Source organism: Notechis scutatus, chromosome Z (assembly GCF_049901735.1).
Source record: "Notechis scutatus isolate UNSWTSFEM ecotype Mainland chromosome Z, rNotScu1.2, whole genome shotgun sequence".
Taxonomy (NCBI): domain Eukaryota; kingdom Metazoa; phylum Chordata; class Lepidosauria; order Squamata; family Elapidae; genus Notechis; species Notechis scutatus.
Window position 1 is genome coordinate 119,794,441 of NC_142025.1, and position 15,826 is coordinate 119,810,266.

The 15,826-nt window shown below is 49.7% G+C and overlaps 1 long non-coding RNA gene across 1 annotated transcript in view; it reads right to left on the minus strand.

Annotated features, from left to right (window-relative positions):
• The window catches only part of LOC113426826 (uncharacterized), a 41,464-nt gene extending 26,364 nt beyond the window's left edge, over positions 1-15,100 (minus strand). Inside the window, exon 1 of the long non-coding RNA XR_015745648.1 lies at positions 14,582-15,100. This is a non-coding gene — a long non-coding RNA (uncharacterized LOC113426826). The remainder of the gene's footprint in view (positions 1-14,581) is intronic.
• Between the last annotated feature and the right edge of the window lie 726 nt (positions 15,101-15,826).

Consider the following 15,826-nt stretch of genomic DNA (forward strand, 5'->3'; position numbering starts at 1 on the left):
TATCGCCATGTTCTATACTGCATGCCTTGAGGGATGAGCTTCCCCCGTCGTGTTTCTGCACGTGGTTCGTGACTTAGTCTCAGGTGTGGACCGAGACATAATGGTCACGGTTTGGGAGGGGTCTGCGGGTCAAGCAGTCAAAAGGACAGAATATTTGAAGTGCAGGGTTGAACTGTGGGGATCGGGTCCTTGGTGGTCTCTGAAATGGGTTGTTTCCCTGCAGATGTTTCATGACCCAACGAGGTAACGTCATCAGTACGAGGAGGAGGAAGAGGAGGAGGAGGAAGACAACAACTGTGGGAAGGTTGGTACTCCCTGACCTTAGTGGTTTCTTGCATACATTTCATGACCCAACTAGGTAACAACATCAGTACTAGAAGGGAGGAGGACACCGACGCCGAAGACAACTATTATGGTGGGGTCTTCAGTGTTCCCTGAGTTTGTTTGTTTCTTGCAGACGTTTCCTGACCCAACTAGGTGACATCATCAGTGCTAGAAGGGCGTGCAGTTCGCTTGGGGAGTTTCCAAACTCCACACGCACTAGCGCTGATAATGTTCTCTAGTTGGGTCATGGAAATGTCTGCAAGATGAAACAACTAGGGTCAGGCACCGCCGAGGACCTCAAGTATGTCAAGACGTTGGCCGCCACAATCCATATTATGTTTTGAGGTGCGTCAGACACACAGACTTGGGTAACGCCCTGCCCCCACGTTCCCGTCCTCACCGCTTCGGCCTCAGTTGGTCTCTAAAATGAGACCTTCCGCGGGGAAAACGAGGCACAGCGGATGGCATCTCTGGCCTGGCGAGGATAAAGGCTGCCCTGTTGCCCCCAGACAATGAACACAGCACAGCCTCGTGGCGTAAGCATCCCTGCCGAGCCACCCACGAGGGCAAGGGAGATCCTGTGTCTTTGTGTGTGTGTGTGTGTGTGTCTTTGTGTGTGTGCACGCACGAAACGTGGAGCCCCGCAAGAGCCACAAGAACACACACACACCCTGTGTAAATCCCGACGGAAATCGGCCTGCTGGATTCTCTCCAGGCTGCCCAAGCAGAACTCACCCGCCACGCACTGATGTTTTGCGTGTGCGGGAACCCAGGCCTCAAATATAGGCAAGTCCTTGACTTACAACCACAATGGAAACCACCAAGCGCCTGTTGCTAAGCGAAACCTTCATGAAGTGAATTTTGTCCTGTTTTTAGAAACCTTCCTTGCCACCGTTGTTTAAGTGAATCACTGCAGTTGTTAAAAGTTAGGGAGATGGGTTGTTCAGGGCGTCTGGCTTCGCTTGTCGCAAAAAGGGAAATTGCGTGATCCTGGGACACGATGGCCGTCATAAATACGAGTTGGTTGTCCAACGTTTTTTGATCGTGTGACCACGGGCCTGCTGCCAAGGGCATAAGTGCGAACCACTTTCCCAAGTCGCCTTTTTTTTCATTGTGCCATTGTAAACTTCCAACGGTCAGTAAATGAATTGGTCGTAAGTCAAGCACTTGTTTTTCTTTAAAAAAAATCAAATTGCACGCTCGAGAGTTTGGGATGGATATAATCAAGTAGCCAGCCAGAAGCATCCCACATCCATTGGGGGGAAAAAAAGTTTTAAGACCTTTTAAGAAGAGACCATACGGGGGCTGGGTTAGATGATCTCCAGGGTCCCTTCCAACTCTGATAAACAGACTTGAAATTGTAGAACTGAATCCAATTAAGACACCTCTCTTTTTTTTAAATCAGTGTTTTTAAATCTTGGCCTCCGAACCCTTTGCCAGCTCCCGAAACGCTTCGAAAGGGTGGGGATTTTTTTAATCCCACGAAGCCCCCTACCCTTTTAAGGAAAACCTACCCCGCTTTTTTGGGGGGGGAGAGAAAAACTTAACCCTTGTGGGCTCTAGCACTTTCAAATACAATCTTCCTGCCCCCCCCCGCCCCGATAGGGTGGATGGGGAAATGCTCCAGCGCATGGACTCGGCAAATGCGCCAGCTGCCGTCTTTGGCCTCATGATGCAATCTGGCGCAATCGGTTGCATCTCGTGATGTAACCTCTTCCTGCGTCGGCCAAAGCAGCTGGTCGGGCCCAGGGGTCTCGGCGTGGTATTTCGGGACTGGCACCCCCTCCTGAGGATAGCCACCTATTCTGACCCGGATTAATTAGCTTATTAGGTTAATTAGTTTAGCAAGGGAGGGTATTATCCCTTGCTCGCCACGATGCAAAAAAAAAAGAAAAGAAAAGGTGTTGAGACTCTGGAAAGAGCGCAGAGAAAAGCGACTAAGATGATTCAAGGCTTGGAGACTAAAACCTACAAAGGTTGTAGGAATTGGAGAGGTCTAATCTAGTGAAAAGGGGGTCTAAGGGGGACACGAGAGTAGTTTTTTCAATACTTGAGGGACTGCGGGCTGGACTAGAAGACCTCCAAGGTCCCTTCCAATTCTATTCTGACTGACTGATTGAGAGGCTGCCACAAAGAGGAAGAGGGAACCACCTATTCTCCAAACAAGCACCGGAAGGCAGGACAACAGAATTAGAATAACAGAGTTGGAAGGGGCCTTGTAGGTCATCTAGTCCAACCCCGCACAGGACAAGAAGCAATGGATGGAAACTAACCAACGAGAGAAGCAACCTTGGAATTAAAGAGCAATTTCCTAACAGTTGAGGGCAATTCACCAGTGGAACAGCTTGCCACCAGAAGTTGTGTTGTGGAGGCTTTTAAGAAGAGATTGGACAGCCATTTAGGGCAGAATAGAATTGGAAGGGGCCTTGGAGGTCTTCTAGTCCAACCCGCTGCTCCAACACTGGAGGCTTTTAAGAAGAGATTGGACAGAGATTTGTCTGGAGTGGTGTAGGGTTTCCTACCTAAGCAGTGGGCTGGACTAGAAGATCTCCAGGGTCCCTGTTAGCTCCTTTCGAGGGTATTAGAAGGGCCAGCCAGCTCAGGACTGGTAATCTTGACTTACAATCATTCATTTAGTGACAATTTTCTCACACAAAGGCCGTTGCAGCCCTCTACAGTCACATGATCCAAATTTCGGATGCTCGGCAACTGACTCGTACTTATGACGCTCCCAGCGTCCCAGGGGTCACATGATCCCCTTTTGCGACCTTCCGGCAAGCAAAGTCAACAGGGGAAAAAAAAACAGATTTCACTTAACAATGGTGTGACTCACTTAACAACCGTGGCAATTCCCTGAACTACGGTGGCCAGGAAGGCCGTAAACTGGAGCAAAGATCTTTTAAGAACGGGTCTTGCTCAGCCACAGAAAAATTTTGGCGCCACTGTGGTCGTAAAACCGAGGACTCCCCGCATTTTGCAGAGATGCCTTTCAAGGAAAAAATGCATCCTGGCCAGTCCTCGAATTATAACCGCCCATTCAGCGACCGTTCCAAGCAGAACTGAATTCGAAACCACCCCTTTAGCAACTGTTCAAAGCAGCCCTCAAGTTAAAACCATTCTTTTAGTGCCCGTTCCAAGTTACAATGCCACTGGGGGGAACCCATGACTCATGACCTGGTCCTTGCAGTTATGACCATCACAGGATCAAATCCTCTTAAATCATGCTGGCTGGGGAATTCTGGGAGTTGAAGCCCACCCCTCTTAAAGCAGGCAGGCTGGGGAGTTCTGGGGACAGAAGCCCACCCCTCTTAAAAGAAGTCATCTGGGGAGTTCTGGGAGTTGTAGTCCACCTTCTTAAAGTATGGCTGGCTGGGGAATTCTGGGAGTTGAAGTCCCCCCACCTTCAAACACTGCTGTAAGATGTCACACAAGCAGATGGGAGAACAATTTTGGGGGTGGACTTGCATGACCCCAACTCAGTACCTGTACAAGCAGGTACTTCCCCCACAGTTTGACAGGCCGTCCCACGGTTCAGGCGTGCAACCTCTGCACATCCATCATTTCGCTTTCGGCACCACCGAGCCAGGAGACGGACGGATGTTATTCAAGTCCGTCTCGCTTTTCCTGTCTCTTCCTCTCCACATGGAAAAACCAGCACTCCGGCTCAGGGACTCCAATGCAGTCCTCCACGTACGACCGAAATTGAGCCCGACATTCCCGCTGCTAAGTGAAGTTGCAGCCTTTCTCCCCCGCCGTTGTTAAGTGAATCACGGCAGCCGTTAAGCTAGCGACACCATCATTAAGTGAGCCTGGTTTATAAGGAGGTCGCAAAAGGGACACCACGACTGTCATAAAGACGAGTCAGCGACCGAGCAGCTGAATTTTGATCCTGTCACCATAAGGGGACGCGGAAACGGTCACAAGTGTGAAAAACGGTTATTAAATCACATTATTTCAGTGCCATTGTAACTTTGAACGGTCGTTAGGTAAACTGTTGCAAATCGAGGACTACCAGTAGCTTCTGGAGAATTCTATCTCCAGCCCCCACCCCTCCACCCCCCACCCCCGGTTCCAACCAAGCCCCTCCTCTTCCAAAGGCCAATCTTCAGCTAGCTAACTTCTGTCAATTCCCGTGGAATGGCAAAATTCAGTGGTTCAATTCTCTCCTCTTCCTGCTTTTCTGGCCTCACAAACACACTCGTTGTCTTGGGGAAATCGAAGCGCACGGCAACACACCCACACTGCCTTGTGGGGCTGAGCTGTGTTGGATTCAAATTCCCACTGGAAACTGGAAATAAGCAGATTTCAAACAAGCTGGCCAACCTGTTTTCTGTCTAGACTCTAGCGCGATGCTTCAATGCACTTGGAAGACAGGTGGACTTCCACTCCCAGAATTCCCACAAGCTGGGAGTGGAATTCTGGGAGTGGAAGTCCATCCATTTTAAAGCACAGTGCCTAGGGAATTCTGGGAGTGGAAGTCCACCCCATGCTAAGGCATGCTGGCTGTGGGGGGCTTCTGGGTTTTGAAGTCCAGCCATCTTCAAGCCAGCCAGGTTGAGAAACACCATGCTAGCATTGACTACAGCGCCATCCTCAATTTACAACGGTTCGCTTAGTGACCATTTGAAGTTACAACGGCACGGATAACAGGAACTTACGGCCGTTTTCCACACTTACCACCGCTGCAGTCTCCCGGCGGTCACGTGATCAAAATTCAGATGCTCGGTAAATTGTCTCATACTTACGACACGGCCGCAGTGTCCCGGGGTCACGTGATTCACCTAACCTTCGTGACTCACTTAGCGACGGCAGTGATTTTCTTAACAACCATGACAGGAAAGGTCGTAAATTGCAGGGGGGGGGAGGGAAACTCACTTATCAATATGTCTCGCTTAGCAACAAGAATGTTGGGCTCCAGTGCAGTCATAAGATCGAGGACTCTCTTTAACCAAAGTTATCGGATTGCATTTAAGGGCACAAGCAACATATTCATAGCTAGTCCTCATTGCAGAGATTCATTTAGCGACTCTCCAGTCACCATCGCACCAAGGACAGAAATTAACGACTGATCCTCGCACTTACAACCTCACGGTCATGAGATCCAAATGACGTGCTAGTCTACAACTGTCATTTATGTACGACAAGCGCCATCAACGTGACGATTCCCGACCAGCTTCCAAGCCAAACCCAAGTCAGATTCTCTTAGATTCTCCTCACATCCGCAAGATTCTCCTCACAACTGCAGTTATTGGGGGGGAGGTATATAACACAGGTAGTCCTTGACTTACAATAATTCACTTAGCGACCATTCGAAGTGACGCTGACCTCGAAAATTTACAATTTACAGCCATTTTTCATACTTACGACCGTTGCAGCTTCTCCGTGGTCACGTGAAGGGCAACCGCCTCACACTTATGACGGTGGCGGTGTTCCTGGGGGCCACGTGATTCCCCTTTTGCGACCTTCTGACGAGCAAAGTCAACGGGGAGGCCGGATTCACGCTAACGACTGGGTTACTCATTTAACAACGGTGGTGCTTCGCTTCACCAAAATGGCAAGCAAGGCAAGTCGTAAAATGGGGCCAAGCTCCCTATACAAATGCCTCCCTTCATAATATAAATATTGGGCTCCAATTTGGTCATAAGTCGATAACTGCCTATATCGGGCGCGATTCATTTAACAGCCACAGAAAAATCCCCAATTCTTGACACAAATTGAGGACTGCCTACAGATCCAAACATTCCTAAGACCATTAAGCTAGTGGTGTCCTGGACTCCAAAGCCCATCTACCCCAGCACACAATCTGGGATAAGGGGAGAGTTACAGAGATAGTCCTCAACTTACGACAGTTCACTCAAGCGACTGAAGTTACAACGACACTGAAAACAAATGACTCAGGACACAATAACTGCAGCCGATGACAATTGCAGCATCCCCACTCTACAACTGACTCGTATTTGTGATGGTTGCAGAGTCCCGTGTGTGTGTGTGTGTGTGTGTGTGTGTGTGTGTGTGTCTCACATGGAGCGACGCTGAGGTGGAAGCCAGATTCAATTAACGGCTGGGTTACTAAACATCATAACAACTTCAGCGATTCGCTGAGCAACCGCGGCCAGAAAGGGAGGGCAAAAACTCGCCAATGAAATGTCTTGCTTAGTGACGGAAACCTTGGGCTCAGTTGCGGTCGTAAGTCGAGGACTACCCCTGTGCGTCTGAATAAGCCAGGCTTATTCCAATAGGGAAAGGGGGAGAAAAATATGGATTTTGAGAGAAATACGTGAGGCTCAGCTAGTCCTTGATTTATGAACGTTCGCTTAGCAAACTCTTCGAAGTTACGACAAAGCGATTTACGATCATTCCTCACACGTACAACCACTGCAACGGGTCACATACTCCACATTTGGCGATTGGCGCGTACTTACAACGGTTGCGACCTTACAACAAGCATACTCAATGGGAGGGGGGAGGGCAGATTCGCTTAAGAGCCGTGCTATTCATTCAACAGTCGAAAAGCGATTCACTTAACGGCTGTGGCCTCCCCCCCAAAAAAGGGTCATCAAATTGGATGCGACTCAACAACTTAATCGTGGAAATTCTGGCCTCCACTGGAGTCGTAAGTTGAGGATCACCAACAAAGCATTTTTCGTCGGGCTTCCGAACTTACGACTGTGGTCATAAGTCGAGACCATCTAAAAAGCATGGCATTGGGCTTGCTTCTCCTGATGGAGCAGCGGAGGATCACGGATCCACAGGCAGTCCTTAACTTACAATCATTCGCTTAGTGACCGTTCAAAGTTACGACGCTGGGGGGGGGGAAGCGACATATGCCCCTTTTTCACACTTACGACCGTTGTATCGTCCCTGTGTCACGCAACTTATGTTTGGACGCTTGACAACTGGCTCACGTTTACGACGGTCGCAGCATCTCGGGCCTCACACGATTCTGACCTTCTGCCTGGAGAAGCCGGATTCGCTTAACGACCGGGGGACTAACCAAAACAAAGGCAGCGATTCGCTTAAAAGCAGCGGCAATTAAAGGTTGGGAAACGGGCAAAAGCTCGCCTCGCCTGAGGTCTCACTTTAAGCCTCAGCAAGTTTGGGCTTGGTTGCAGTCGCTAAGTCGAGGACGGCCTGGACTCTGGGCGTTACACAGAGCATCTAGGAAGTGTGAAATTACGAAACGTTTTGTCGTTTTGATGTCCCAATTTTGGCGTCCGGCTCCATTTTAACAAACATTTGCTTTAGCAACTCCTCGAAGTTACGACAAAGCGACTTAACGATCACGTGGGAAAACGTGTGAAGATATGAAGCGTTTCATAGTCGGACATCTCAATTTTGGCATTACTACTCCTTTAACGATGGCACTGGCGAGGGAAGTCGTAAAACAGGACCCAAACTCGTGGAACAAACGTCTCCCTTTGCAGCCTCAATCTTTGGCCTCAGTTATGGTCATAAGGTTGAGGACCACCTGGAATTAGTGGCGGGGAGGGGTGTGCGGAAACAGACCCCCCTAGAAGCATCATATAGAAAGTCCCCAGACAAAAGACACCCTCGACTTGCCACCTGTCAGCGTGAGGGGGTGGAAACAGTTCAAAGTGAGCGGCCTGGGTGTGTATACACATACGCACTAACACATACGCACACAAGCACACAAGAGCAATCATCTGAAGCCATTTCTCGCCCTCCTTCTCTCCCCCCCTTCCCGGAAGCGTCAGCCAGCCACAAACTCCCACCCACCCACAAACCCGTGGCCCAACCTTCCTCCTTGCTACGATAAGACAAAGTGGTTAAAACACACAAACACATATAAAATAATATCTATGTGTGTGTGTGTGCGGGGGGAATGTTATATAAAAAAATCGGGGGTGGGGAGGGAAGGAAGCACAGATATGTGTGGGAGGGGGACGCAGCTTCATCGCACTGGTGACATCGCCGTGTGAAGGAAAGCAAGCCCAGGGGAGGCCAGGCCAGACAGCGTGGAATAAAGTTAGAAAAAGTGAAAAGAAAAGAATATTTTTTATTTTATTATTTTAGGTATTTGGGGGCCAAAGCGATTAAAAAAAAAATCGCTATTGGGAAAGATTCAGGCGGTCTCAGGAATATATAGGTTTGTGTGTGTGTGTGTGTGTGTGTGTAGTCCTCGATTTACGACCTGAAGTGAGTCCAACGTTTGTCAAGCTAATTGGGTCCAATTTTAAGGCCGTTCTGGTTAAGTCGATCCCTGCAGCCACACGGTCGTTAAGTGAATCCAGCTTCCCCCCGTTTGACGTTGCTCACCGGAAGGCCGCAAAAGGGGATCGCGTGACTCCAGGGACGCTGCGACCACCGTAAAATAGGAGACGGTTTTGCCAAGGATCCGGAGTTTTGATCCCCGCAATCGCGGGGACGCTGTGCCGGTCGTTAAGTGTAAAAAATGGCTGTAAAGTCATTTCATGTTTTTGTTTTGTTTTTAACATTCCGAGCAGTCACCGAACAAACTGCCGTAATGCAAGGACTTTCTGTTGTGTGACTGACAAGTGTGTAAAAAGCTGGCATGTGGTTTATATAATGCCTAGGAGACGTATAAAATACGTGACATTTTTAGGCAAAATGCAAAATATCTGAGTTATTTTAATATGCTACATACACACACAAATACACACACACACACACACACAAACACAACCCCTGGACATAATATATAATACCAAGGCACTGTTTTGCAGAATGACAAGGGGTATTCAGGCAAAGTATGAAGGGACAATCATGAAAAGAGTTAGGGGATTAGGGTTAGGATTACCCTAACTCTAATCCTAATCCTAACTAAAGCCTTAACCCTAACCCTAATCCTAACTCTAATCCTAATCCTAACCCTACCCCTACCCCATCCTAACTATAAACCCTAACCCTAACTCTAATCCTATCCTAACTAAAGCCGTAACCCTAATCCTAACTCTAAATCTAATCCTAATCCTAATCCTAATCCTAACCCTAATTCTAAACCTAGTCCTAACTCTAAACCTAACCCTAATCTTTTATTGAAAAGACATATGAAAACGTAAAAGAAATGCAAAATAAAGTATACAGGACTTTCTTAAGAAAAACAAGAGAAAAAAAGATCAGTATTGACATACAGGTAGTCCTTGATTTACAACAGTTCATTTAGTGACCGTTCGAAGTTACAACGGCGCTGAAAAGAGCGACTTAGGACCATTTTTCACACATACAACCATTGTCCCAAGCCCATGTCACATGATTTACATCCAGATGCTTGACAACTGATTCAAGTTTATGACAGTTGCAGCATACCCCCCGGTGGGGGAGAGTATGTCACGTGACCTTCCGACCGGCAAAGTTGGAATGGGGAAGCCGGATTCGCTTAATGACGAGGTGACTAACCTAACGATACTGGCGATTTGCTTAATGACGACAGCAAGAAAGGTTTTGTGAAACGGGACAAAGCACATTTCACAACTGTCATGCTTAGCCACAAAAATTTTGGGCTTCGTTGTGGTCGTAAGTTGAAGGTAGCCCAGACTTTGGGCTAGGAAATGCGTGAAAATATTAAGCGTTTCGTACTTTGATGTCCCAATTTTTTGGCATTCTACAAAATACCCAATTTTAAAAATGGATGGTAACACACACACACACACACACACACACACACACACACACTGATTATATATAACACACACACACATATATATGATTTTATATATATATATATATACATATACACACACACACACATATACACACACACACAAATAGATGCATACATACACATTATACACATCTGCTTTGATCACATCTGCTTTGATATGTCATCAATGCAGACGTGTATACATGTGTATGCATATATCTGTATTTGTGTATGTGTATACATACATCTATTTATCTATAAAAGCGAAACGCCACTCACACATCATCACAAAATCTCCAGAACCGTCAAGCCTACAAACTTGAAAGTTGGCATGTCTGTTCCTCTTGGCTCCTAGGTGCTCACTAAGAAAGGATTTTTCCAAATGACCCTCTGAGCATTTAGAGTATTTCCTATATTATTATTATTATTATTATTATTATTATTATTATTATTATTATTCTCTGATGCTAAGGAGTTCTACTCCCCCTCCCCACCTGAAAAAAAGAAATCTCTTCCAAATGCAAAATTCAGTTTTAGTTTCACAGCAGCAGCAAGCAGCTTCAGTACAGAACAGTTGAGCTAAGCTGCGCCCAGGCTCCTTGCTGTCTCCTCCTTGCTCACACAGCAAATACTGTTTCAGTTTCCAAACAGCCCTCAACTCTTCTCACACACTGACTGGATGCTAGCCAGATAAATATTGATGGATGCTGGTAGGCAGAGGCAGATATTTTTCCCCTCTTATTTTTCTCCCCAAAAACTAAGCCCAACCACAGTTTCATAGCGAATCACGGGTATCCAGCTAGTATATATATATATATATATATAAAATCATATATATGTCATCAAAGCGGATGTGTACACATGTGTATGTATCTGTATTTGTGTGTGTATTTGTGTGTGTGCGTGTATATATATATACATATATACATATATATATGTGCATGTGTGTATACGTACACACACACACACACACAAACATATATATATATATATACATGCATGCACACACACGTTATACACACACACACTAAATCATCACCAGGTTTAAGCACACATCATTTATTTTTAAACCTGATGATGATTTCAAATATATAATAATATAATATATATATTTAAACCTCCTGTGATGACGTCTTCAAACAGGTCCGTCTAAAAAAAAAGAGTTGAGTGGGTGTTAACACAACAGACCCACAGACGCAGGGCAAACCGGCACCCCCCACCAAAGCCCTCCGGGATGGTTTCCCCTACCACCAAAAAACCCATTGGCCTCATCCGCCAAGCCCAAATTCAAGCCAGGAGGGAAGGCCACAAACTTAGCCAAAGCCACAATCCCACGCAGAAGGAGGAGGAGGAGGAGGAGGAAGAGGAAGAAGAAGAGGAAGAAGAGGAGGAGGAAGAGGAAGAAGATGAAGATGAAGAAGAAGAAGGCACTTCCTAATTGTGCAAAAAAAAAAAAAAAAGGTTTCACAACTGGTCTCGGTTTTTTTCTTTTGTTTTTTTAAACTTTCCCGGGCTGGGGAAAATGCTAATTTCACCCAGAAATTAGAAGAATCACGGGGCAAGGGCTGACACCCCACCCTGAATGGCAGCTGGGCGTGTGGGGATGGGAACTGTAGTCCAGGCCAGCCGGAAGCGCCTACTGGGGGCTCCATGGTATACCTCTGCTTCACTGTTCTCCACCAGGTTTGTCCTGACTCCGTGGCACTCTGCCCACATCCCGCCACGCGAAAAGGAGGCGCAGGAGGGGACCCCTTCCCTCCCAGGAGCCTCGGCCACTCGGAAACCACGTGACCTGAGTTGGGAGAAAATTTCTGGTGTGTGTGTGTGTGTGTGTGTAAATCTGTCATTCATCCTCAGAGAGCCGTCTTGATGACCTCACGTGACCCACCCCAGGCCTGCCTCTGTAGCGCCTGGCCCCCACCCCACCCCACCCCCCACAATATTCCTGGGGCAGAAAGTAAGCCGGGTTCACTTGCCCGGTTCAAAAGCCTTTCGGGGTGGGGGAGGGGGAATGAGAAGGGGGAGACCCCTGCCCCCCCCTCTTTTCTACCTGCACCCCATTTCTTAGCTGAGCTACGGGACCCCGCTCTGGCACCCAGACCGCGTCGGTTTAAAAGCCCAAGGAAAAGAAGAAAAAACATATCTGCACGCACACAACACACACGCACCTATCGCATTGACATCCCCCGCCTGCCCCCCAAAAACAACTCCCACTCCCGCCACTCCCAGAGCAGAATTCGGCCCAGGGCCTCACCTGGCCGGTCCGTCCTCAGTGCCCCACTCTCGCGAGCCTCGGTTGCCTGCCAGACCGGTTGGTGCCACCTTCCTTGCCTGGCTGCACACACCCTGCCGGGCTCACCTGGGCACTCTTAAAGGGCCAGGCACCCCCTTTTAAACACCTGGATGGAGGGGGAACACACAGCGAACGGCTGGCAGACACATACATCCCTCCTCCTCCTCCTCGCTCCCCCCTCGGCTGAACTTCCAGACACGGCTTTCTCCGTCTCCACCTCAACTGCCAGGTGTCAAACCCCCAAAAAAAACCACCACTCTGTACATGCTCAGGAACACTGCCTACTTTTGGGAAAGCAGACACCGAGACAATGCCCCTGTTTCATTTTCACAGACTTCCTCTAACGTGTCGTCATCCCCCCCCGCAAACCCCCCACCCCAATTCTGCCCTTCAACAAAACAGCCCTTGTGTTGTCTTTTTATTTTTTGGCTTTGGCACACGGAGGTTTTTCCGTGGGCAAAGTTTCTCCTTCGTCCCTCTCCCTCTGGCCGCGTCACCCATGGCCGCAGCTTTCCATCCCCAGATGCCGGAAAGTCAAGGCTGGCTGAGCAAGGAAGCAGAATGCTGGGAGCCCCCCCGCTCCCCATTTAATGGTAGACAGCCCCCTTTTCCTCTCTCCACCCGGACTCCGACTTCACCCCAGCTTCCACGGCCTACAAAGTGCCCCCTTTCCATCCATCACTGTCCCATTCCCACGCTCCAATGACCCGCCAACCCAGTTTCCTACCGACAATGCAACTAAAATTCCCCATTTTCTCCCAGTTACTCCCAATACAAGAGAGACAGAGAGAAAGAGTTTCCAGAGAGGGGGGCAGTTAGAAACCCAACGCAAAACTTTTCACACCCCAAAACTTCCCCTGCCTTCTTCCAATCTGCCTGCCAAGTGACAACCCTCGACATGCCTGCGACACACACACACACACACAAGCCCCCTCACCCCCAAAAGTCCCACAACTCAGCTCCCCAAACGCTGATGCCATCGCTCCCACACTCACACACACCCCGTGCCACCCCTGCCACCAATCAGGCTCTTTTGTCCGATTTCCCCCAAAATACACACACACACACACACAATGCAGCACATTATTTGTGTTGTGTGTGACTTGCCCCCCCATTTGCAAAGTTGGAAGTTGCCCAACCCTGAAAGTGTGTGTGTGTGTGTGTGGGTCGACCCTCCTTGTGTTTCCCAGCTGGAGAAAGGAATTCAAAAATCAGCAGGCAGCCAAAAAACAAAAAAAAACGAAGGATCCCTTCCATACCAGATCCTCCATTCAGAGCCGGAATCCCAAAGGGACCAGATCCACCCCAAGAGCTATTTAAAGGAACTCCTTGGGCTTAGCAACTTCCACCGGATTTTGCACTCCTCTCCCCCCCCCCCACCCACCCAATCCTAACTCATCCAGGGAAGGGGCTTCCCATGCAACCTGACCAGGATTCCTAGTTTGCTGCTGAGATCCTGAGTTGGGCATCCCAACAAGCTGGAAGCAGACAGCTGCTCGCGCGGGGGGTGGGGGCTGTCAACTGCCCTTGAACTCAAGGCCTCTGGACGAAATCCTGGGCTGTTGTCACGGAGATGGCCCAGGGTGGGAGGGGGAAGGATGCCAAATGCCCAAGGAAGGTGCAGGAGATACCTTCCCTTCCCTGGCCCGGCTCTCGGGCCACTGGCAAGTTCTCACCCCACCGGGGATCCCCAATCGGAGCCAGCTTGGGATAGGAGCAACTCCGAGGAGGAGTGCCAGGTGCGAATTCTGCTCTCCCCCGTGCCACCCCCTCCCTGGATGGGCCGGGTACCCAAAATGTGAAGGTACTCAGCAGGCCTGCGCCCAGCCGGGCCAGCTGGTCTCTGGTTCATCGGGGGGTGCATCTGGGTGCCATCGAGACGGCACCCAGCCTGACTGCCCACCCACCCGCTTGGCCGGAGGAGGGAGGGAGAGGAGGGAGGGAGGCCAGGCCTGTGCCAGACTTGGGGGGGTGGTTTCTTCCACCCGTCCCTTCACTTTTCTTCCCACCCGGTAACAAAGCCACCCAAAGCAGCCAGGAAGCCCTGAGCGCACACGCGCGCGCGCACGCACACACACACACACACACACAAACAGAGGGCTGCCCCCCCAGCCCCTTTGCCCGAGACCCCCAGGCCCCCCATCAAACAGGTTCGGTTCAGTCCAGCGCCCACCCTTCAAAGAAGAAGAGAAGAAAAAACCGAGAGAGAAAAAGAGAGGTGTTTTTAAAAGGGGGGAGAGAGACAGACAGACAAGAGGAGGAGGAGAGAAAAGAGGGGTGCGGGGGGAGAGAGAGAGAGAGACAGACAGAGAGAGAGAGAGAGAGAGAGAGCACAACGTTACCTGCAGAAAGGGACGGCTAAGGTTTTTTTGGGGGTGCAGTAGGAGACCTCGCCTGGGGTCTCCCTTCGCCTGGCTGGCTGGCTGGCTGGGCAACAAAAGCAGAAAAGCTGCCGATTGTCCACAAAAGGAAAAAAAAAACACCCAAAACACCTCCCTCTCTTCTTCTTTCCTCCGAAGAAAGAAAGAATGAGAAAGAAAGAAAGAAAGAAAGAAAGAATGAGAAAGAAAGAACGAAAGAACGAAAGAAAGAAAGAAAGAAATCGGAAGGGCAGGGAGAAAAAGGAGGAGGAAAAAAAAAAGAGGGAGAAAAAAAAAAAGCTCCCCCCTCTCCACCCCCCCAAAAAAAGCGACCAAGGGGGACCGAGCTGGCTTCTTCTTCGGGGGAGCGGAGCGGGGTTAAATCCAGCGCGGAGCTGGGCTCGGGCAGCGCGAATCCTCTCGGCTCGGGTCTCTCTGGCTGGCTGGCTGGCTGGCTCGCTCGCTCGCTCGGCGGCTGGCTGGCTGGCTTGCCTCGGCTGCGCGCCCCCCCTCTCTCTACTCAAACAAAGAAATGAGGGTTGTGTTCCGTGCCCAGCCCCCTCCCTCCCCCCTCCCCTCCCCCCTTTCCCCAGCCCAGACATATCCTCCTCCGCCCCCTCCCTTTCCGGCACAAGGCGGCCCTGCTTCCATGTTCCCAGCGCGCTCCTCACACATGTGCTGGAGAGCCCGCTGGCGGAGGGGAAGAAGAAGAAGAAGGAGGAGAGGAAGGAACGGAAAGGAGGAGAGGAAGGAAGGAAGGGGAAGGGAAGAGAGAACGGGAAAGGAGGAGAGGAAGGGACGGAAAGGAGGAGAGGAAGGGGAAGGGAAGAGAGAACGGGAAAGGAGGAGAGGAAGGGACGGAAAGGAGGAGAGGAAGGAAGGAAGGGACTGAAAGGAGGAGAGGAAGGAAGGGGAAGGGAAAGGAGAAGAGGAAGGGACGGAAAGGAGGAGAGGAAGGGGAAGGGAAGAGAGAAAGGGAAAGGAGGAGAGGAAGGAAGGGAAGAGAGAACGGAAAGGAGGAAAGGAAGGGGAAGGGAAGAGAGAACGGAAAGGAGGAGAGGAAGGGGAAGGGAAGAGAGAAAGGGAAAGGAGGAGAGGGAAGAAAAAGAGAGGGAGGAAGGACAGGAAGGAGGGAGGGAGAGAAAGAACAGGGAGGAAGGAAGGAAAGAAAGGGAAGAAAATGAGAGGAAGGAAAAGGAAAGGAAGGAAGAAGGGACGGGAAAGGAG